Raw genomic sequence first — 6,111 nt, forward strand, 5'->3', positions numbered from 1 at the left:
CTATAAGCACAGTGTTTCCCTTTTCTTTAAGTAAACTGCCTGTGTGTCTGTGTGTGTCAGACCAGTGATTTACTCCTATTTGTTTCTCCAAGGTCATATTTTTTCTCTCTCTCTGTCTTAAGTATAAATATGCCTGTAAATTTATAGAGTTTGAGAATTCCTTTGAAACAGACAAATGGGTGATTCCCCTTGCTGTATGGAATTCTCCCTGTGATCACAGTATAGCCCTAAATAAAGAAAGGCTGGCTCTGTCAGTTCTGATTCAACCACAATGCAAAGTTTGATTTGTTCCATAATTTGGTGCCATAACTCAGATAGGAATGCCAGGAGTGACCAGTTGAGATACGGACCATCTTCTCACTGATGCCCTGGCGCCAAACCAAGGTAAGAGACCATTTCAAATCTCTATTGGGGCTTTTTTGGTGAGAGACTGTCTGTGTGTTTTCCTGTTCAGTACTTGAGGCTTACACTATCCAAACTTTTTTTTCTGCCCGAACTGTCAGACCCACTGTGTAAGTAGAAACTGTGAGTAGAAACAGTTTTAAAAGACTCTGTGTTTCTGCTGTCAGTGAATGAGTTTTCCCTGTGTGAATTGAGTTAAGTTCTGTAAAGAACTATGAGGTCTCTATGAAGCTAGGAGTGAAAACCTTGTGCAGCCGCCCCGAAGACAACAGATTTGTTCTGTGTGCTCTTTGAAAGCAAGGGTGCAAGGTGGAAACTCTTAGAGTGTGAGTGTTTTCCATGATAAGTATTGACCAAGGCTGGGACTAAAGAGATGCTCTTGAACCCCGTGCCTCAATGCAGAAATTCCCTTGTCTGAATTGAAAAATATGAGCCACTGACCAAGTCTGGGACTAAGGTTGGGTTCAGCTGCCCCAAGGCTGTCCAGAAGGACAGTTTTGAAAGCAAGGGAACCCAACTTGAACCCTGTGACCCACTAGACAGGTCTACCCTTTCCCCCACCCTCATAAATGAGCTGTGTCTAACCATGAGCAACTGCATTGTGTGCCATTATTGCCGTGGAATTTTGTCTTTGGACATTAGACACAGCATCTCTGTGCTGCTAGCAAATCTCACAACCTGACCAGACACCCTGAATAAGCCATTCCTGTATGAAAGACCTGAGTGAATTGAATTTAAAGATATGGGGAGCGGAGAGTCTAAATACGTACCGGTTCTGCCAAAAGGGACTCCAGCATTGTACGTGTACACACACTATGGTCATAAAAGTTGTAAGTTTCTAGAAAAATGGAATTGGTATGCCAGAGATGATTTTAGCCTGCAGTTTCCCCTGGAGGGAACATTTGATTTAAGTAAAATCGTTTATCTCCACAGAGCCCTTGAGTCAACAGGTAGTAATATACCACAGACTCAGTGGGACACATTTTTTGATTGGTATGAACAAGCTTCCAAAAGACATCAAGAATCTCAAGTTCAGAGTCTTAAGGACTCCCAAGAGAAACTGAAATCTCAGCTAAAGGAATTAAAACAGAAAAGTGCACCAAAAGGGGACCCCCCCATCAACAGTACCATCAGCACCAACACGACTTTATCCACAAATAACTGAGAATGAATCTGCAGAAGATATAATTGATTTTCTTAATGTGCCACTCCCGTATCATTCCCACCCAAAATCTGAACCTGAAGAAGTCCAAAGTAACCAAATAGACTCTTCCAGCAGGATTAGCCCACCTCAACAGGAAACTCTCACTCAACAACCGTCACCTGCCCCCAGGGCATGCCCACGTCCACCGGAGGTGTCTGTCTCCTGAAATCTCAACCCCCTCCTCTTGTTTAAGGTCTAGTACCCAATATGGTCCACCCCCTTCTTTAAAACCTAAAAAGTCTCAGCTTATGTCTTTACACCAGCTTTCAGGGCAAGGTCCAAATGGGGAAACTGCAATCACTGTCCATGCCCCCTGGAACCCAGCAGATCTCCTAAACCTTGTTAAACAATTTCCCAACATCAGGGAGGAACCCCAAAAATTTAGAGATGAATTGGAAACTGTAATCCATTGTTATGATCCAACCTGGATAGATATGAACTAATTAATGAGAAGTGTTCTGCCCTCTGAGGTCTGCAACCGCCTCATCTCACAGGCTACTTGGCCTCTTCAAGACCCCAGAATTGGAAATCATGTAGCACATGCCTGAAAATGCCTCCTTGAGGCTGTGCTTAAAATTTGCCCCAGGAAAACTGACTAGGCCAAAATACATAACTGTAAACAAAATAAAGGAGTATCCCCAGCAGACAACGTGGACCGCTTGAAACTAGTATTTGAAAGACATTCTGGTATTGAAAATGCAGCTGAAACTGCCCCAGAAGGACTTGCTTCCACTTTTGTACATGGACTCCTTTCTAAAGTCCAGGAAGAGTTGTGCACAATTGCTGTAGGTTAGCAAACTAAGTCACTTGCAGAACTAGTCACCATTGCAAATCATTGTACAACCTGCCAGGAAAAGAAAAAGGAATCCAAGGAAACTAAGCAAATACAGACTTTAGGCAGGGGCGGAAGCCAAGGTTTCCATCAAGGACAGTTCAGAGGCAGGGGACGTGGTCGTGGGATGGGATGAGGAGGATTTCAGTCCCAAAATAATGACAGTTGTCATTATTGTGGCCAACCAGGACACTGGAAGGCTCAATGTCCTCACCAGCCTGGCCAGCCGGGGATGACGTTTGACGTGCCACTGCATCCTCTCACTCAATTCTATGTCCCAAATCAGAGAGCCTCCTGTTAGGCCAGCCTGAGGAATAGTAACATCATCACAGCCCCGCTTCTTGATCCCTTCATTTTCTGCTTAATAAATGGCACTCCTACAAAATGTTTAGTTGACACAGGTGGAAGCCAGTCTACTGTTTGAGCTGAAGAATTTTCCACAGCTCCCCTCTCCTCTGCTGTTGTAAATGCTATAAGAATTTCAAATCAAATAGTTCCTCATCCTGTTTCCCAACCATTACATGTTTCTCTTGGTCCTGTTTCTGATCAACATGCCTTTCTCCTTAGTCCTTGCTCTCCTGTTAATTTGTTAGGTAGAGATTTGCTTTGTAAACTCGTCTGTACTATCTATTGCTCTTCTAATGGTGTTTATTTGGATGTTCCCTGTGTTAATGAAATGGCTGTACTTGCTGCCTTAGCTAGTTCACTTCCTGAGCCTGAGTTCCCTGATCTTTCTGCGTTGCAAGAAGAAATCATAAAAGCTATCCCTCCATTTCTCTGGTCCCAGCATGCTAATGAAGTAGGACAAATCCATACTGTCCAGCCTGTAAAAATTAGATTAAACCCAGCTAAGCCAAAGTTGCTCACTACCCTTTACGTCCAGAAGCCGAAAAAGGGATACGCCCTGTTATAACTGCCCTTTTAAAGCAAGGTATCATTGTCCCGACTAAGAGCCCTTGTAATACACCTATTCTTCCTGTAAAAAAACCTGGAAAGAATACCTATCGGTTTGTACAAGATCTCCATGCAGTAAATTCTGTGGTTTTACCTACTTTTCCTGTTGTACCAAATCCAGCTACTATCTTCTCCTGTATTCCTCCTAATGCTTGTTATTTTACTGCTGTTGACTTGTGTTCTGCATTTTTCTCTATTCCTATACACCCTGATAGCTAGTTTCTCTTTACATTTACCTATCAAGGACTTCAGTATACCTGGACGTGATTGCCCTGGGGCTATACTGAATCCCCTTCTCTTTTTTCTCAAATTCTGAAGAAAGATCTATTTGACATAATATTTAAAGAAAATTCTGTGCTTGTGCAATATGTTGATGTTTTTCTCTTGGCATCTACCTCCCTTGAAGCCTGTTAAACTGATTCTTTAACTCTCCTCACCTCTTTTGCCCTAAAAGGCCATAAGGCATCTAAAGAAAAGCTAGAACTTTGTCTTCCTCATGTCCACTATTTAGGTCATGATATTTCCGCTGGAGAATGACTACTTTCCTAGTTATGGCTAGCTTTCCTAGGTGTGCCTTCCTAGGCATGGCTGGCTACTGCCACCAGTGGATACTCGGCTATGCCTGTATAGTCAAGCTGTTGCAAAATCTGATTCTTGTTAATACCCCTGTGGCTTTACCCTGGACTTCAGAGGCCGAAGCCACTTTTTTCTCTATTAAACAAGCTCCTTGGCAAGCTCCTGCCTTAGGCCTTCCCGATTATACTAAACCTTTTATTCTCTTTTTTATGAAAAGGATGGATTTACACTTGGAGTACTCACTCAGACACATGGAGACAAGCACCGTGCCATTGCTTATTATAGCTCTGCTCTTGACCCAGTTGCAGCCGGACTTCCTCCATGTCTTTATGCTGTGCTGCAGCTGCTGTCACTGTTGAACTTTCCTCTACCTTTTTATTAGGTTGTCCCCTTACTGTTGCTGTCCCACATGCTGTAGCAGCCCTTTTACTGACAACAAAAACCCAACCCCTTTCAAAAGCTAGATTAACTAAGTATGAAATCTTGCTTCTCTCTGCTGGAAATGTCAACCTAACTAGGTGCACTGTTTTAAACCCTGCTTCTCTGTTACCTACCCCTTCGGATGGTGAACTCCATGATTGCATTACTGTCACTGCTCACCTAACAATGTCCCGCACTGCTTTAAAGGACAACCCCTTGCAAAACACAGATCTAGTATTCTATGTTGATGAATCATGATCATAGAGGAACTCATTTTACTGGACAGATAATGAAAGAAGTCTGCAAAGACCTGCAAATCCAACAAAACTGTCATTGCCCATACCATCCGCAGGCCTCCGGCTGAGTGGCACACCAAAATGATATTCTGAAAAAATAAACTGACCAAAATTTGTGCTGAGACTCACCTGAAATGGCCAGATGCACTTCCCATAGCCCTTATGAGTATGAAATCTACTGCCAACTGAAAGACTGGGCTTAGCCCACATGAAATTCTAATGGGAAGACCCACGAGGCTCCCTGCCTCGCCACCTGTTGCCTCCCACTTTTGCGATATACATTCACTTGATGACCATTCTGTACTTTTGTAAGGCACTAATGAAGTGTGTTAAGGTATTTTATTCACAGGTACAGGCAGATCTCCCCAGAGAACCAGATGAGCCATGCCATTCCATCCTGCCGGGTGACTGGATCCATATAAAAGTCCATCAATGGAAGTCATCGCACTACACGTCTGCACCGACAAATAAGATCATTTCATGAAAATATGTTCTTATCTTTAGTTAATCAAATTGGGATAGATTTTAATGTCTCTCATTGTTGGACATGTAGTCATGTCCCCATCTATTCTACCGGACGGATACCCATGATACCAGTACCCTTGAATGCAACTCAGATTTTAGCCCCTTGCTATTCAAAATTTCATGGGAACGAAACCTGGCAGTTTGTAAGTTGCAACTGGTCTGACTATGTATGATTAGCGTATGCCACACCTGGAAAGTTTTGTTGGACCTGTAATGAATCTTGTGTTGCAGTAGAAGTCAGTAAATGTGAATCAGAATTTAACAACCAAGGTGCATGGATCAATGGTTCCTGGGACACCGGTATTCTTTCTGTTATGTTATTAATCAAAGGATTTTCAGGTTATTATTAAAAAAATGATGAACTGTAATACCAGTGGGTTTACTGCACTAGCTGATCACTATTTTGTATGTGGAGATAAGGCTTATAAAAATCTTCCTTCTGGTTGGAGAGGAACATCCTATGTCTCCACAGCATAGCCTGCCTTTACTGTTAGATCTCACTTACCTAAAGGAAAAATTCGCAATGCTCACAAAATTATGGAAAAATCAAAGGTTTTGGGGTATAATTTTCCCCAGCTATGGTGCAGGTTTAGCTATGTCCGAGATAAAGAAGGTTGCAGCATCTCTGAAAAAGATTGCTAATGCTACTGCTGATGGTTTTGATAAAATAAATACAGAAATGAAGGAAATAAGGCAAATGACATTGCAAAACTGACTTGCATTAGATTATATACTAGCCAGCAAAGGAGGAGTCTGTGCTTTAATAGGTAAAGAATGTTGTACTTGTTTTCCTGATAATTCAGAAGAAATCCAAGATTTAAGTAAACTTATTTGAAAAGAAGCAGCTAAATTGCATGAGTCAGATACTTGGAATTTGAGTTCTTGGTTTAGCTCTATTTTCA

General features: G+C 42.2%; 1 long non-coding RNA gene across 1 annotated transcript in view; it reads right to left on the reverse strand.

Moving 5' to 3' along the window:
- The window catches only part of LOC109287289, a 17,465-nt gene extending 11,760 nt beyond the window's left edge, over positions 1-5,705 (reverse strand). Inside the window, exons 1-2 of the long non-coding RNA XR_002094816.1 lie at positions 5,593-5,705; positions 4,810-4,813 (exon numbers count right to left, since the gene is read on the reverse strand). This is a non-coding gene — a long non-coding RNA (uncharacterized LOC109287289). The remainder of the gene's footprint in view (positions 1-4,809; positions 4,814-5,592) is intronic.
- Positions 5,706-6,111: the final 406 nt, after the last annotated feature.

Source organism: Gavialis gangeticus, unplaced genomic scaffold, assembly GCF_001723915.1.
Source record: "Gavialis gangeticus isolate Ggan-Ray unplaced genomic scaffold, GavGan_comp1, whole genome shotgun sequence".
NCBI lineage: Eukaryota > Metazoa > Chordata > Crocodylia > Gavialidae > Gavialis > Gavialis gangeticus.